The 19,072-nt window shown below is 40.7% G+C and overlaps 1 long non-coding RNA gene across 1 annotated transcript; it reads left to right on the top strand.

Moving 5' to 3' along the window:
- The first annotated feature begins 13,357 nt into the window (after positions 1–13,357).
- On the top strand, positions 13,358–19,039 carry LOC112224551. Its single transcript, XR_002949466.2, has 3 exons — positions 13,358–13,507; positions 17,249–17,323; positions 17,628–19,039. It is a non-coding gene; the product is annotated as an uncharacterized LOC112224551 (long non-coding RNA).
- Positions 19,040–19,072: the final 33 nt, after the last annotated feature.

The raw sequence follows: 19,072 nt of genomic DNA, 5'->3' as shown, positions 1-19,072 counted from the left end.
AACCTCCCTGGTCTTTGAGGTTCAATCTGTGTTTGAAATTAACTGCTCGACTGAGGGACCTTACAGATAATTGTATGTGTAGGGTACAGAGATGAGGTAGTCATTCAAAAAGCATGTTAAACACTATTATTGCACACACAGTGAGTCCATGCAACTAATTATGTGACTTGTTACGCACATTTGTACTCCTGAACTTATTTAGGTTTGCCATAAAAGGGCTGAATACTTAGACTCAAGACATTTCAGATAAACATTTTTCATTAATTTGTAAAAAATAAAATAAAAACATAATTCCACTTTGACATTATGGGGTATTGTGTGTTGCCAGTGACCAAAAAAAATCTAAATTTAATAAATTTTAAATTCAGGCTGTAACACAACAACATGTGGAAAAAGTCAAGTGGTTGAATACTTTCTGAAGGCACTGTGAATCAGAATGGTATTTTTAATATGTCCCAAATAGAATTCCAGACTCAGAGGTACAAAGCTGTGACAGAATAGGGACCTGGGATGCCACCTCTGTTCAGTTCCCTTTCTATGAATAATTAGTGATGTGTGTCAATATTGCGCCCCATAGTAACCATATGGTTAGTCCGGGCAGACAGGCGATTGTTTGGTGCTGTGAAATATTGTGTTGCCCTGTGAGTGCTGGAGCCAGTGGACGCAGGAACTGACAGTTACATTGTGTTAGTGAATGGGAAAACTTCTGAGGCAGAGATGCGAGTGGACCCAGACAGAATGTCCTGACCCTGGATAGAAAGGCCGATTTGACATGGTATAGGCTCTTCCTTCATCTCCTCAGACTAGCCATTAGGCAGACCAAAAAGAAGCCCACTTAACTTATGGATGCCTTTCAAATAGGACATTTTCAAAAAAGAATATATTTATGTCAGACATGTTGTGGGAAAAGCCTTTCTCCTCCACTTTGATTTAGTTAAACTGGTTACTTAACAGTAGTAGCGTACTGGTTAGCTTTCTTCTTTAAAAAAATACAGTTAATACTATGATACCAGAATACAAGTATTTTGTAAGATATACCAGAAACAATATCTCTATAAATGGTCATATTCAGTGACTGTCTTGGTATTTGGATGTCAGCCATCCACACCTTTTCATTATTTTATTTGTCAGGGACCATATGCAACTTTATTGCAGTCAAATGCAGCCTTTTGATGCATTGCACCAGATTTTGCTTTCCAATTTGATTTCCATATGCAGTTACTCTATCCCACAGCAAATTCAGCGTGTATGTGAATCAGAAATGTATTATGGCAGCTAGGGACCACGTAATTGACTTTTTTGTTTGCTTATTTATTATATTTCTAAAGTAACAAATTCAAATTAATTGTGGCTACTTTCTCACCCATAACTATTTTTGGGGATTACTTAGTTCTCTTTTGGGAGTTTATTTTCAATACTTAATATAGAAATAGTACTCAGAGCCAACCAAAACTATACTATTTACATATACAGTAGGCTATTGCTTCCAAATATGTGTAGTAAGAAAGTTTAGGTATCTCAGAATTAAAGTCATTCCAGTAAGGCAGCTTTATACCACCATCATATGCTTCTCGTTGTCATTTAAAGGTCCAACACAGCTGTTTTATAGCCTAGTGGTTAGAGCGTTGGGCCAGTAACCGAAAGGTTTCTAGATCGAATCACCGAGCTGACAAGGTAAAAATCTGTCGTTCTGCTCCTGAACAAGGCAGTTAACCCACTGTTCAATGGCCCTCATTGTAAATAAGAATTTGTTCTTAACTGACTTGCCTAGTTAAATAGAGGTTAAATAAAAAAATACAAATAATAATAATATCTCAGTATCAAATCATTTCTGGGTAACAAGGAAGTACCTTACTGTGATTCTTTTCAAATAAAATTGTAAAAAAAAGAACAAACATAACTACTTAGCAAAGAGCAATTTCTCAAACAAGAATTCTGCTATGACTGTCTGGCAGTGGTCTTTTCAAACTACTCCTACACTAAAATGGCATTTTCACAATATTATTCCAACCTCATAGTGTGGAAAAATATACAAAACACAGGACAATCAGGTTTTTAACTGCACTGGGCCTTTAACAACTGTACAGGCCATTTGATATAGACCATATGCATAGCAACTTTGTTAAATCAATTCATAAAAACCAACAATATTAAGTTGTTCTTCCAACAAACATTTGATATGACCATGTTATTTATGATACAGTATATTGCAGAATAGCTGTGCTTAAGTCTGAGAAAATGAGAGCAAGTGCTTATATTGTATGTGCAACCTGATCAAAAACCCATATCTCCTCTGATGTAGTAATCCACATCACTTTCATCATCCCTCTGCCAATTAGCATTCTGTTAGCCCATTCGGCTTTGTTCTCTAATAAAGACAGGCTAAATTGATGCCCCGTCCGCCTTTATCTTAAAAATAAAGTTGAACAATTAAGGCTCATGTCTCTTTGCACAGCTTTTGATCCTTCACAAAGCTTTCCCACTTGCTGCTTTTGGGGATGTAATGTGAAGCGCCCTGGTGGACCTCAAGCGAGGCAGTAACAAGCATGGGACGGCTCCCTTGTTTTTGCTCAATCAGGGGCATTGAGCGGCAGCGTTTAAACTATCAGTATGATTTATTTGTCTACATTGACCTGCAGACACTGCTTAATTACCCTGGGATAATATCAGGCAGCGCCTCCTGACACCAACAGAAAGGCCAGCCCCTCGTGCTCTGTGGACCAACTGTTGACCTGATGGTCGGCATGACAGGCAGGGGTTATAGGTCAGGCCCGCACTGACCACTCCACACTGTTTCTCTGTGGAGACCGGAGCCGAAGACCATGCCCATGTAGTCAGGCCCACGAGGCTGCTGGGTAAATTATTCTCATTCCCCCTAACGAGGTGTTAAAATAGGACGATGGACAGGACAGTCCCCAGTAACGTCGTGATGGCACTTAACCAGTCAGTCTGGCCCAGAGTGATAAATCCTTGACCAAATGCACTCCTCTTTTGCAAATGCTAAGCTCATAATTGTCATGTCCAACACCTTCATCATTAAATATTCAGTGTTCTTCTGCTTTAGGTTGATTACCTAAGAAAACAGTGATGTTGGGGAATTGAACTTTTCACTTTCTTTAGAAGTTCATAATACATGACGGAAAGGAAAAGTAATTTTGCACTTTAAAAATGTGAAATAAAATTAAATCTTTGCAACAGTCAAGGTAATGAAAAAGGATATAGAATTGCTTGAAGTGAATTAAGGCAAAGTTAATTACAAGGCGAATGATGTCTGGAAAACAAACATTTAAAAAACACAGCTTGATACTAAAGAAACATTTAACATGTTCCTTCTTTGTTTATTCAATTGTGTTTTCTATATGCTTTGACACCGGGGGGTAAGCTTTTTTATATCAATTTGAACAGTCAATGAAAGTAAATGAGAAGGTATGAAAAAATCATGAGACAGAAAGTCATTAAAATCCATACTGAATCACAAAGTATTTTACCAAACAAAGTGCTGCCTTGTCATTGCAGAAAACTGAAAAGGAAGTTGTACCCTGTCATTAGATGGTTTCTCTCTGTCGCCTTGATAGAATATGATAACTTGTTGCAAGTCAACACATTATCAAAACAACACGAAATGTCTCTGATTTGGAAAGAATAGCAAACACGATCAATACAGTAAGTCTTCAAGGGTTTGGCTATGCAGCTACAGTATTACTTTGATCTCTCCTTGACAGTTCTCAGCTACAATAAACCATTTTCTTTCTCATTATTTATTATCAAATTGACTTTTCATTTCATGACTAATGAAAGTTTTTCTTTAGGTGGGTACATTTTTAGATGGAATTTCACAAATTAAGTAAAAAAATTAAGTGTTAAACCCTTCCATCAAGGCATCAGTAAGGCAATATAATGGACGTAAATACCTTATGTGCAAAGACAACCAAAGTTCCATTAAAGTTGTTGCCTCCTATGTTTGACTGATGTTGGGGGTGCCAGATACAGATAAAAGTAAGGTAGCCTGATTCTTCTAGTGTGAACAAAAGCCCGTCTCTGCGGGCCACAGCCGCGCTCCCCACAGACTCCAGTTACCTGGGAGCCTGCAGCCTGGAGTCTGAGTAATGCTCCCCACACAAAGAGCATGACAGCAGAAGTGTGGAGAGAGTGATGAGGCGCCCCACTGGCCCTGCCTCTGCGCCTCTTCTCTGGTTCTCTTTCAGCCCTGTCCATGCCCTAGTGCCAGAGGAGAGTAAACACTGTGTGTTCACACCAATAGCCTCTTTTCTCGTGCCGCCATTGGGGCCTGCCAGCAATGTGGCCTGAGGAGCTAGTGAAAGCCAAGATCTACTACAAACAACATCATTTGTGATTCAAATTGAAAGGGAGTTATTTGATAGACATGTCAAATTAATCTTCCCCTCAAAACTTCCCACTTAAGTTAAGCATAATCATTACAATAATCACAATTACATTTGGTGTAATACTAAAAAAAATATATAAAAAGAACGCCATCCGACAAAACAGACTGTTAAACAAATCCCAAATAGTGATATTGCTGATATTGAGGTACTAATGCATGTTGAATTGGAGATTGATTTGTAACCAGTAATCAATAATAATATATTGAAACTAAAATGACTCAATGCTTAAAGCCTGATGCAAAATTGCTGCTAAACAACTGGACCCTCTCTCATATCTTATCACCCACCCCATGCCATAAACACCCTCCACCCCCTCCTCCCACAGCCACAAGTGTCCCACAGGGCAGAAGCGCCAATCTCTCTCCAGGGTGAGGCAGCCCTCCCTCTACTCAGGGCCCCATTGTCAAGGAACCCACATCCCCTGGCCTTGGGAACTGACTCGCAACAGTTTGCAAGTCTATGTGCTTTGCTCAGAGCCTGCAGATACCTTTGTCTACACCAGGCAGGGGAGCTGATAGCGAAGTTGGAACATGTCATCATAGGGCACCCCAAGTCTGCAGAGCAGCCACATGGCTCCTGGGCCTCCCAGCCACCATATCCAACAAGGACATTCAAAGCACTGGCCATTCGTTAAACAGAAACTGGGACCCGGTCCCCATGCTCTTCCTGGTATCATCGCTGTGGCAACAAACAGTAGAGTATGGATTTGTAAAGGCTAGACGAAGCCCTGAAGTACCGTTTCTAAAGGGTCGTTCTTAAGCCCTCCTTAAGCTCTGGCTGAACAAGCCTAAGAGGCTTTTGGTTGGTTGGGGGGTATTGTCCCATTGCATCAATGCAATAATATCTACAGTGCCTTCAGAAAGTATTCATACCCCTTGACATATTCAACACATTTTGTTGTATTACAGCCTGAATTCAAAATGTATTAAATATATTTTTTACCCATCTACACACAATAACCCATAATGATCAAGTGTAAGCATGTTTGTAGACATTTTTGCAAATGTATTGAAATATCTCATTTACATAACTATTCACACCCCTGAGGAAATACTTTGTAGAAGCACCTTTGGCAGCGATTACAGCTGTGAGTCTTTCTGGGTAAGTCTCTAAGAACTTTCCACACCTAGATTGTGCAACATTCGGCCATTATTATTATCTCTTTCAAATTGGTTGCTGATCATTGCTAGACAACCATTTGCAGGTCTTTCCATAGATGTTCAAGTAGATTTAAGTTATAAATGTAACTCAGCCACTCAGGAACATTCACTATCTCTTGGTAAGCAACTCCAGTGTAGATTTGGCATTGTGTTTTAGGTTATTGTCCTGCTGAAAGGTGAATTAACCTCCCAGTGTCTGGTGGAAAGCAGACTGAACCAGGTTTTCCTCGAGGATTTTGCCTGCGCTTAGCTCTTTTTTTATACTAAATAACTCCCCAGTCCTTAGCGATTTGTAAGCATACCCATAACATGATGCAGCCATCCATCCTGACTGGTTGCATCACTGCCTGTTATGGCAACTGCTCGGCCTCCGACCGCAAGGCACTACAGAGGGTATTGTGTACGGCCCAGTACATCACTGGGGCAAAGCTTCCTGCCATCCAGGCCCTAAAAATTGTCAAAGACTCCAGCCACCCTAGTCATAGACTGTTCTCTTTGTTACCGCAAGGCAAGCAGTACCAGAGCGCCAAGTCTAGGTCCAAGAGACTTCTAAACAGCTTCTACCCCCAAGCCATAAGACTCCTGAACATCTAATCAAATGACTATTTGCATTGGCCCCCACCCCCTTTTACACCTACATATTACCTCAATTACCTCGACTAACCAGTGCCACGGCACAAAGACTCTCTACAGGTGCCCACCCGTGTATATAGTCTCTCTATTGTTATTTTACTGCTGCTTTTTAATTACTTGTTACTTTTATTTCTTATTCTTATTCTTTTTTTTAACTGCATTGTTGGTTAGGGGCTCGTAAGTAAGCATTTCACTGTAAGGTGAATCTACACCTGTTGTATTCGGCGCATGTGACTAAAGCATTTGGATTTGATTTGACTATACTGAGTGGGCCTCAGTAATGTGTTGTATTGGATTTTCCCCAATTATAACACTTTATGTACACTTTGTTTGCCAAGTTGCAAACAGGATGCATGTTTTGGAATAGTTTTATTCTGTATAGGCTTCCTTCTTTTCAGTGTCAATTAGGTAAGTATTGTGGAGTAACTACAATGTTGTTGTTCCATCCTCAGTTTTCTCCTATCACAGCCATTAAACTCTGTAACTGTTAATGTCACCATTGTCCTCATGGTGAAATCCCTAAACAATTTATTTTCTCTCCAGCAAGTGAGTTAGGAAGGACGCCTGTATCCTTGTAGTGAGTGGGTGTATTGCTACACCATCCAAAGTGTAATTAATAACTTCACCACACTCAAAGGGATATTTAATGTCTGCTTTTTTTTGCCTTTTATCTAACAATAGGTGCCCATCTTTCCGAGGAATTGGAAAACCTCCCTGGTCTTTGTGGTTTAATTTACATATGTTTGAAATGTACTGCTCAACTGAGGGATCTTACGGATAATTGTATGTGGGGTACAGAGATTAGTAGTCATAAATAAAATCATGTTAAACACTATTATTGCACACAGAGTGAGTCCATGCAACTTATTATGTGACTTGTTAAGCAAATTTTTACTCCTGAACTTATTTAGGCTTGCCATAACAAAGGGGTTTGTATTTGTATGTATTATGGATCCACATTCGCTGTTGCCAAGGCAGCAGCTACTCTTCATGGGGTCCAGCGAATTTAAGGCAGTTACACAATTTTAAAAACATTACAATACATGTATTACAGAATTCACAACACACTACGTGTGTATACTCAGGCCCATACTCCACTACCACATATCTACAACACAAAATCCATGTGTACGTGTGTGTATAGTGCGTATGTTATCATGTGTATGTGTGCATGTGTCTATGTTTGTGTTGCTTCACAGTCCCCGCTGTTCCATAAGGTGTATTTTATCTATTAAAAAAAATCTGATACTACTGTTTGCATCAGTTACCTGATGTGGAATAGCGTTCCATGCTGTCATGGCTCTATGAATACTTATTGACTCTTGACATATCACCAAATGATGTCCTTTCAGCTTTTCATTTTTTATTAATTTGTTCTATATATAAAAACATATTAATTCAAAATGAAAAGCTGAAATGTGTGTGTGTGTATATATATTTAATCCATTTTAAATTCAGGCTGTAACACAACATGTGGAAAAAGTCAGGGGTTGTGAATACTTTCTGGAGGCACTGTAGACGCACAACATACAATTGCTTCAGAGCAGGTGAAGATGTGACATCTTGACATAAACAAAGTATTATTTGAATATCAATTGACAAAACAGTTGGGGCAGGATGGCAGGATCAAGGAAAATGTTTCATTTTGGATTAGTCATTTAATATTTGAAAAGAGGTGTGTACTGCAAGTAAATGGGGAAATGCCATTATCAACAATTATTGATATATAGTGGCAATGACATAAGATATTTGGTCCTATTTGCCACTAAAATACTGATATTGTTCACATATAATTTGATGATATGTCAATAACATAATGGAAATACATATGAAAAGAAAGTTAAGGTCACCATACAGCTAGACCTTTAAAAGAGGGTTGTCTCAGGAATACCTTCCCAGAGAGTGAGCCAACAGTCAAGGCAGGAGACGTAGTCAAGCAGTTAAAGAGTGACATGGGATGAATTGTTTCTGCCTCTGCCTATTTCCCAGCCCCCGGTTGCCACAGTAAATGTCACAATGACCATGGGATAAGTTCAAAGCCCAGCAGGGAAGGTCAATGTAATGTTATGTGTGACATGATATTCAACAATTCCCGTCCTTAGCAACAACACAAGAATGCTGCTGAGCCAAGCGCTCAACAAAAATCTATGAAATTGCATTAATATCAACAATATTTCCATGTCTTTGTGGAGGAATGGATGGAGAGGTATCAGGATCAAAGGACTGTTGGAGACATTGATGGGTTCAATATGCTGCATGAAAGGGAAGGGTAGCCTAAATAATTGTAGATATTACTGAGAAGACTTTATATAGCTACAGGTGTAAAAGTTAATACACTATTTTCTACCCCAAAAATGTTCATCCAATTCAACCAAGTGTTGTTTGTGCAACTAACCCTAATATTAAGTGTGACATGAAATTCAAACTTGGAAAAAAAACTTTCCCTATTTGAATGGTAACTCTCCAGGCAAATAACCTAACTTATAGAGGACCACAAGGAAAAATATCAAGTGGTCAATAAACCCAGTTGAGTCGACCAAAATGCAAGAGACTAGAGGGGTATGCACAGGAGTACTGGGACGTGTGCTCTCCCTGGTGGAACAGAATGCCTCTGTTCCTGAATCTACTTACTAGGACAAGTGTGTGCCAACACACTGGCCTCGTAGTTCAGATAAGTCTACACTGCCACCAAGTGGTTATTTTTTTGCAACCCCTTACAGTCTTTCAAACACTGATGGAACACAATCCCATTGAAAGTTGAGGAAGATTATCTTTTTTATTTTATTTGACCGTTATTTAAGCATAGAGTCAGATTGAGACCAAGGTCTCTTTTGCAAGGGAGCTTTGCATGTGCCATTATTCATCCAAAACAATCAGGTTGTGTTCCCTGTTGTAAAGCACTAAAGCTAGGGCTCCTGGGTGGTGCAGTGGTCTGCAGCACTGCATTGCACTGCTAAAGGTGTCACTACAGATCCTGGTTCAATCACAGGCTGTACCACAACCATCTGTGATCAGGCAGTGGTCCAGTGCCTGATTACAGTTGGTCCAGCATTGTCCAGGTTGGGCTAAGGTGGGCTGTCATTGTAAATAAGAGTCTTAACTGACTTGCCTAGTTAAATAAAAAAGCTAATGGAAGCAGAAAACATCCAGTGTAGAAAACTAAAGTATGTTCTGCTTCATCATCATTATACACACACAAGCATGTAGTTTACACAAATCACATAGATAGTTCCTATGGCGATTGACTGAAGATAATTCTTTTTTTTTGGTTTATCAATGGGCCCTGATTTCTATTTCTTAGTTTAGGGGTTGGGTCAAAATTGGTAAACATTGTCATCAACCATGTGTGGGAATTGTTCATATTACTTTCATATGTGCTTGCACTGTGCACCCAGCAGGCACATGTTTTTGACTGCGTACAAAACAACTTGCCGAACAGAGATGGTGGCATTTTGCAAAGCATTTAATTATGAAGTGTCATGCAGAAAGAGACAGGAGCAGGTTGCATGCATGTCTCCCTCCCATGAGGGGAACAAGACTTTTGGCACCAGTGGAAGGCAGGAGCCATGTATTGCAGTGAGCCAGTGTTGGACAACTCAGTCCTCCCATCTGTACCCTTAAAGTCTGTTGTTGTTTAGAGAAAGAATGACATAACATGTACTTTCTTTTCAAGAAATGGCACTCTCTGTGCAGAGCCGTGTTGTGGTGGAAACATACCCCGGAACAAGTCGCATGTAAGACTCCCCGCTGGGGACCAGGGTTCAATCCCCGTGTCCACTGTTCCTCCCACCTGCCGGTCTCCCCCTCTGATTTCCTTACTTTCTAAATGAAGTGAAAATATCTAAAACATATATCTAAAAAAGTAATGGCACAATTTGAGACATGCTATTATGTAAATCTAACCCACCCCTAAAAGTGAAGTACGAAAATATACCATCTGCAATGATTGAATCCTGACCTTATTATATTGAAATGACCCCAAGGATAAACATTCTGTTTGGTCAACAGTGATTATGAAGATTGTAGTCACAGACATAGGTAGTGGTACATTGGCAATGATAGCATAGAAAAAAAGAATCTGCATTAGTACAGTATATAAAAAATTACAAATATACAGGAAGTCTCTGGTAGCTTGACTTCAGACAGGAGATATGAAAAAGGGAGGATTCCGTTGCTGTCTATATTGGTTTGAAATGTATAGGCCTTCAACATTGGATTCTCCCATCAGCACTGAGCTGTGGATGATTCCTAGCCTGGTCTCTTCATAGTAAGGTGCACCCATTTCCCTCCCCAGTATGATGTCATGTGTCTGGCCAGACCAACACAAGGGGTAAGACACAGTCAGCCTCTGCAGATGTTGTACTGTGAAAGAGTCCAAAAAGTCTGGCTTGCTTCCTACAGAGTTGCACTTGCTTGATCAGCGTGAGATGCTACATCTCCGAGTTGTTCAGCAGGAGGTGGGCTAGTTTGTGGGCTAGTTTGAACTCTGGCCTGAGGAGGCCGGAAAACGCCATCCTTATCAAGCAGTACAACAGAGCCTAACCAGGGTGCCTGAGGGCCAACATCTCCAACAAGGCCCTCACACAGCACAACAAGCGTGATTAAGACATCTCTGTGTGGGAGAGAAAACAGGCCACACAGTCCATTTAAACAGAGAAGCACATCTCAATGAAGTCAGGCCAAGATGGTGCCTCTGATCCCTTTATGAAATGGATCCTGTTCCCCAGACAGAGACTGAGAAAATCTTCGGACCAAACTAAACAGCTTTTGGACGATGAAGAGAGAATGCCCAATCACGGACTTGTCTTTATTATCTGTTTGTAGCTCTGTCCAGGCTGAGCTGCTCCATGGGCTGTTTAAGGCTGTCCTGACCAGCTGGAATGGAGAATATTGGCTCAGGAGCCTTGTTAGCACAGGGTCACATCTGTAAACAACAGAATGAACAGTAAATAGAAACAGTTCATCCTGGTCCTCACTCAAAGATGATTCCCACAGTACATCTAGCAAGTCATTAGACGTCTAACATGATTTTAATCTATATACTTGGAGCATTCCTGTGTCTTTCCAAATTGGTTTGTATTTTCAGGCCAATGTGTGTGATTAAGTGACATATTGGCAGATATTAGCCTCATAGTTGTTGTAATTGCCTGATTGTTTAGAGGTGTTATGCAAAAACACAAGAGGGCCTTGGATGGAAAAACAGATAGGTTAAGTGTTTTTAGAGACAAGCTATTGCTTAGCAGTTCATTTCTAGTACGTTTCAGGGATTCTGAGAACATCTGTTAAAGATGTGAGATGTGTGCCAGTAACTAGTTTGAGTGTTTGTTGGTTGTGATCACTGATCAGGAACGCAAGACACATCCAGCTGTGGTCTATTAACTCCCTCCCTGAGAGATGAGTGTGTCCCTTTGTTTCAACTCGGAAGGGTCATTGAATCACATTCACGTGCCCGCGTGGAGACACACACACACACACACACACACACACACACACACACACACACACACTTGCTGTTTAATAGTGCAGAACAAAAAATGTAATTATGGACAGGATTGCACAAAGGCTGTTGTTTATAAACTCAGCAAAAAAAAGACAACCCTGTCTACCAAAGATAATTCGTAAAAATCCAAATAACTTCACAGATCTTCATTGTAAAGGGTTTAAACACTCCTGGTTTCTCCTGGTCTGAGAGTCCTTTAGGTGCCTTTTGACAAACTGAAAGCAGGCTGTCGTGCCTTTTACTGAGTGGTTTCCGTCTGGCCACTCTACCATAAAGGCCTGATTGGTGGAGTGCTGCAGAGATGGTTGTCCTTCTGGAAGGTGACCATTAGGTTCTTTTTCACCTCCCTCCTCCCCCGATTGCTCAGTTTGGCCGGGCAGCTCTAGGAAGAGTCTAGGTGGTTCCAAACTTCTTCCATTTAAGAATGATGGAGGCCACTGTGTTCTTGGTGACCTTCAAAGCGGCAGAATTTTTTTTGTACTCTTCTCCAGATCTGTGCTTCTACACAATCCTGTCTGGGAGCTCTACGGACAATCGCGTCGACCTCATGGCTTGGTTTTTTGCTCTGACATGCACTGTCAACTCTGGGACCTTATATAGACTTTCCAAATCATGTTCAATCAATTGAATTTACCACAGGTGGACTCCAATCAGCTCAAGGATGATCAATGGAAACAGGGTGCACCTGAGCTCAATTATCGAGTCTCATAGCAAAGGGTTGGAATACTTATGTAAACAAGGTATTTCCGTTTTTTAAACAATTGTTATATAATTTCTAAACTTGTTTTTGATTTGTCATTGTGGTAGTGTGTGTATGTTGATGGGGAAAAAATATGTATTTAATTTTGCCAACCAAAGTGCCTAACAGCAGTAGCTGCTTATGAAAATGAGCTAGGTAACCAACGACTGTAGTTACGTGTACAACGCAAGTTACCTTCGTTTCAAGTAGAAAGAAATCCAGCATAGGCTAGTATAATGACTTGTGACCTTTTATTGTTGAGAGTACATTGAGTTAGTTAACGTTAGCACGTGTTTTGTGTAACATAAACTCGTACATCGCCTTAGTCCGTACAAGTGCCCTTATTTTAGCACACCAAAAACGTAATACTTCCAGATCAACACCATTGTAAAGCACAATTTCTCCCCTTTCCAACAGAATCAATTACATTACCTAAACACTGCCCGTTTCTGCATAATTCAAGCAGGAAATGAGCCCCGTCGGGTCTTTTTTTAAAATTTTTAAATGGCGGGTGGGGAAGCGAAACTAATGTGTGATACTGAGAAGGAGAGATGTGTGGGAAAATTGTTTTTTTTTCACTCGATCTGTCCAACTTAGCGCCTCTAAAATGTAAATAAAACACTATAGAGTTTATATGTGTGATTTACATACCTATTTGAAGGTTTGTGTCGAATTTGAATCGGGTTTTTAGAGCGGTGCTAAAGTGATCTTAGAAGTAAACAGCGGCTTTGAGAATGATGATCACATGCAATGATGACGAAAAATGACTAGGTATCCCCCCTTACCCTCATCACTGTCCATTTCTTATTTTTAAAGGATGATAGAAGTGCTACACCTGGTGGAAAGAGATGGTAAAAACAGAAATAGTTGCTTTATACGTGCTGTACGTTACGTCAAGATGTAACGGAGGGTCAATTTTCTCAACTTTTCTCCAATACTATAGAGCCATTACCATGTCGATCAACACTTGAATAGAAACCTAGTTCACAACCCCGATTTTGACGTCAACACAGTCCCACTTGGTAGCCTCGTTTGAATGTTGCGGTTGCGCACATTTGTACGGAATGGGGTGAGTTTACGTTAGTGACATGCAAGCTAATGTTAGCCCACCAGTGCCGGGATACAGCTAGCTAACTTAACTATTGTCTGGTGGGCGCATCTAGTTAACCACAGATTTGACCTAAACAAAATAGTTAAAAAAGGCTATAATATCTACTTGCTAGGTTACTTTGCAATGAGTTTGCATGGAGAAATGTGGAGGTTTTTCCTACCCTTCTTAAGTGATGACGTCAAAGGTTGCGACAGGAAGTGTAGCTCTGTATGATAGCCACATTAGCGCTTCATTATAGGCAAAACGTAATGCAAACGTTTTGAAACATAGACCTTCCATAAAGTAGTTCTAAAACCCCCCACGGAAAATGTATCTTGGAAAAACAATTGGAATAATTTCCGGGTTTTACCGCTCGTTGTATAGGTATTATGACTCGAACTGTGGAACTCAATTCGACGAGGGTTGTTGACGTCAACTGCATGCGTTCAATGGAGAGACTCATATCATGAATATGCATAGGCATCCTCGAGACAACTCCAATATAGTGTTTTTTCTCAAAGTTGCCGGGATGTCACCTGTCCTACTTATATCAGTACACTCGTAACAACTTAAGCATTACGAACATTTTATTATATCAAATAAACCTCACGTAGCAAATAAGCCATTCATGTTTGTTGTTGACCAAATTCGACACTCTCACTGACCTCCCATACAACGAAAAAACGTCACCTGCTGGAGGGAAAATATTTTCCGCCGAGTGGGGTCTCTATTTTCTTCTCCGTCTACACCCATTGCATTTGCTAGGTGCGCTTGAGCTACACATTGAGCAAACGGTGCAAATCCGCTGTCAGACCGAACAAACCAAAGTACCATAAATATATCAACTTTACAAATGCCGCGTTCAAAACAACTCGGAACTGGGTACTCGGAAATCTCCGAATTCTGTGCGTTCAAAACAACTGGGACCAAGGGGAAAAACGAGCTTCGATTGGGGAAAAAAAGTCGTTTTGAACGGTCATCCAACTCCAATTCCAACTCGGAACTCGGGCATCTTTCTAAAGTTCAGACTTTCTGTCCTGAATATTACTGACGTCATGATTTGATTTCGTATTTTTAGGAGTTTTCCCAGTTGTTATGAACGCAGCATCAGTCAAAGCGTGGCCTTTTGGGATAAGTAGTTCCCACGTCAGGAAAATCATTATTTCCCCAAACCCCTTTTCAGTCCTGTAAGCGGTGTTCAGCGGTGGTTGCTACCGGGGAGTGACGTCAGTGATAAGTTATTTTTCACCAAGACATTTCCAGTTGCAATTCACAGTTTATGATTTGTAGCCCTATCAGCAGCACTGATTTGTTCTAGGCCTAATGTGTTTTTGACAGTCCAGACGAAATGATGATTTTTATCATCTTTTACAAAAAGGAAGATCGCACTTCTGACTCCAGGGTAATTGGTCAAAGCGTGAAATACTCGTTCTTAAAACTATTCTTGTTTGCATATGATTTTGTAAACCTTCAACATCAATTTAAAGCTGCAATATATAACTTTTCGGGCGACCCAATCAAATGTACATAGAAATGTGGGTTATAGACCAGTCATTGAAAGCAAGTCTAAGCGGTAGATCCGTTCTATGTGCGCTATTTATATGCTTCCCATTCTTAAGTAGATTTTTATCACCTTTTACTTTTGTACACCAGCTTCAAACAGCTGAAAATACAATATTTTTGGCTAATGAAAATATATTTTACAGTGGTTTAGATGGTTCAATGATTTTCTACACTATAAATTGCTTGTTTTGTCACATCAACTGAAATTAGGCGAACTTGTAATTTTTGCATCTATGAAATGGTGGAGTGATTAGAACGGCACACAGTAAGTTGTATCTTTTGTAGTTGTAAAATCATTTTTGGGTGATATTAAGGTAGACTTCCTAAGCTTTCCAAAACCATATTGCAAGCGAGGATTATTAACAGTTAACAGAGCATTGGAACTGTTGTACACATTGGCCACACTGTGGTACATGGTTTGAATGAGAACCAAAGAGGTCTGGATATGGCCCCTTAGGAGGAATGGAAGAGTCTGGGTCTGGTCTGCATGGTCTTGGCAGTCTGGGAGGATTTCTATTTCTCTATTGGGGCTCAACTGCTTGCAAAACAAAGCTCTGGTTCTATAGGGAGACCAAAACAAAGCTCTGGTTCTATAGGGAGACCAAAACAAAGCTCTGGTTCTATAGGGAGACCAAAACAAAGCTCTAGTTCTATAGGGAGACCAAAACAAAGCTCTGGCTCTATTGGGAGACCAAAACAAAGCTCTGGCTCCATAGGGAGACCAAAACAAATCTCTGGCTCTATGGGGAGACCAAAACAAATCTCTGGCTCTATGGGAAGACCTGTGACAGATAGGAAGACCCTCTTGATTTGTTTTGTAACTGAACCAGTCATGAGGGAGTCTTCATCAAAAACAGAAAAACTATTAAGTTGATTGGCTGTTAAATTGAAATTTGACCTCCAGACATTTTGAACAAAGGCTAATTTGAACAAACTATGAATTGTATCACCCTTTTTATCAAGCCAATGCATATAAATAACAGCCTTTGTGCAATCCTGTCCATAATGACATTTTTGTTCTGCACTATTAAACAGCAAGTGTGTTTGTGTCCGCAGGCACGTGAATGTGATTCCAGAAGGAACTGCACATAGTATCCAATGCCCCTCCCGAGTTGAAGCAAAGGGACACACTCATCTCTCAGGGAGGGAGTTAGTAGACCACAGCTGGATGTGTCCTGCATTCCTGATCAGTGATCACAACCAACAAACACTCAAACTAGTTACTGGCACACATCTCACATCTTTAATAGATGTTCTCAGAATCCCTGGAACATACTAGAAATATACTTCTAAGCAATAGCTTGTCTATAAACACACTGCTAAACAATCTGTTTTTCCATCCAAGGTTATATGGTTTTGCATAACACCTCCAAACAATCAGGCAATTACAGCAGGTATGAGACTAAATGTCTGCCAATATGTCACTTAAAAGGATCCAACCCTGTTTTTCAATTTTCGCCTAAAATGACATACCCAAATCTAACTGCCTGTAGCTCAGGACCTGAAGCAAGGATATGCATATTCGTGATACTATTTGAAAGGAAACATTTTGAAGTTTGTGGACATTTTAAATGAATGTAGGAGAATACAGCACATTAGATCTGGTAAAACATAATACAAAGAAAAAAACATGCATATTTTTATTTGTACCATCTTCGAAATGCAAGAGAGGCTATAACGTATTATTCCAGCCAAGGCGCAATTTAGATTTGGGCCACTAGATGGCAAGTGTATGTGCAACGTTTTGGACTGATCCAATGAACCAGTGCATATATGTTGAAAATGTTGTATCAAGACTTCCCAAATGTACCTAATTGGTTTATTAGGTACATTCGTAGGACTGTTACGCACGTCTACAAAAATTGCAAACATACAGTTTGTAAAAACAAAAACCATATCGCATCCCCAGTTACTAAACTCGTGATAGAGCGTCCGCAACCACATTTGCCGAGCCCTTCACATAGGCTATCTGTACATTATATCCTTGTACAATCAGAGCCCACCGCATAAGGCGGCGGTTCTGATTGTACATTTGTTTCAAGAACACCAATGGATTATGGTCCGTGAAGACCATTACAGGCAAGGCACTGGAGCCCACATATACCTCAAAGAACTGTAAGGCAGGCAATAAAGCCAGTGTCTCTTGTTCAATTATAGAACACCTTGACTGACACGAGTTGAACTTACGGGAGAAGAAACTGACGGGCCGATACACTCCGTCTTCATCTTCCTGTAAGAGAACCGCACCCACCCCCACTATACTAGCATCTACCTCTAACTTAAAAGGTTTGTCAAAGTTGGGGGCGGCAAGCACTGGGGCACTACAAAGTAGCGCTTTAGCGGACTCAAAAGCATTAGTTACAGTCCTACACGTTGGCCTAAAAAAAAAAAAATGTGGAAAGACAGGAATGCACCAAGTATATAGATTAAAATCATGTTAGACCTCTAATGACTTGCTAGATGTACTGTGGGAGTCATCTTTGAGTGAGGACCAGGATGAACTGTTTCTATTTACTGTTCATTCTGTTGTTTACAGATGTGACCCTGTGCTAACAAGGCTCCTGAGCCAATATCCTCCATTCCAGCTGGTCAGGACGGCCTTAAACAGCCCATGGAGCAGCTCAGCCTGGACAGAGCGACAAACATAAAAAAGACTGTGATTGGACGTTCTCTCTTCATCATCCAAAAGCTGCTTACTTAGGTCCGAAGATTTCCTCAGTCTCTGGCTGGGGAACAGGATCCATTTCATAAAGCGATCAGAGGCACCATCTTGGCCTGACTTCATTGAGATGTGCTTCTCTGTTTAAATGGACTGTGGTCTGTTTCTCTCTCCACACACAGTTGAGTGCTAATCACACTTGCTGTGCTGTGTGAGGGCCTTGTGGTTATGTTGGCCCTCAGGCACCTTGGTCAGGCTGTTGTACTGCTTGATATGGATGGAAGTTTCCAGCCTCCTCAGGTCAGAGTTCAAACTAGCCCACGTGACTGACCACAGCCTGTTATACTGTGCAGGTGTCCATGATCTGGTGGCCTGTGGCATCATCAGCCCAAGAGTGTACCTGTAAAGACCACTCATTCTCTTTGCTGCACCAGGCAGACAGCTCCAGCTTGGTGCAAATAAGATGCCTGACCATCTGGTACATGTCCCCACTCAACATGGCCCTCCTGCTGAACAACTCGGAGGTGTGGCACATCATGCTGTTTAAGTGCAACTCTGTAGGAAGCAGGCCAGCATTCTTGGACTCTTTTGCAATGCAGAATCTGCAGAGGCTGACTGTGTTGTACCCCTTGTGGCAGTCTGACCAGACACATGACATCATACTGGGGAGGGACATGGATGCACCTTACTATGAAGAGACCAGGCTAGGAATCATCCACAGCTCAGTGCTGCTGGGAGAATCCAATGTGAAGGCCTAAACCGTTCAAACAAATATAGACAGCAACGGAATCCTCTCTTGTCTAGAGTGAAACTACCAGATACTTTTCTATACTAATACAGATTCCTTTTTTCTATGTTAACATTGCCAATGTACCACTACCTATGCCTGTGACTGCAATCTTCATGTTCACAATCTTCATGGTCATTTCAATATAGTAAGGTCACGATTCAATCATGTATTTTCACACTTCACTTTTAGAAGTGGGTTTGATTTGCACAGCAGTATGTCTCAAATGGTGCCATTACTTTTTGTTTCAAATATATATTTGAGGTATTTTAACTTAATTTAGACAGTAAGGAAATCAGAGGGGGAGACAGGCAGGTGGGAGGAACAGTGGGAAGGGTGGACACTGGGACTGAACCCTGGTCTCCGATGGGGAGTGTTATATGCGACTTGTGAAAACAGACATCCGACAGTTTGTACTTATTTAGTAATACCTTTCGAGGAAGCATTTCAATAACAGCAGTTAGGCTCTTTCCTTTTAATTAAAGGTCTGCTTCAATATTCATCAACACAATACCTGTTGTTTGGCTTTGCTGAA

The sequence above is a fragment of the Oncorhynchus tshawytscha genome, linkage group LG25 (assembly GCF_018296145.1).
Source record: "Oncorhynchus tshawytscha isolate Ot180627B linkage group LG25, Otsh_v2.0, whole genome shotgun sequence".
Taxonomy (NCBI): Eukaryota; Metazoa; Chordata; class Actinopteri; order Salmoniformes; family Salmonidae; genus Oncorhynchus; species Oncorhynchus tshawytscha.
Note: the sequence above shows the minus strand (reverse complement) of the source record. Positions and strands in the feature narration are given on the sequence as shown.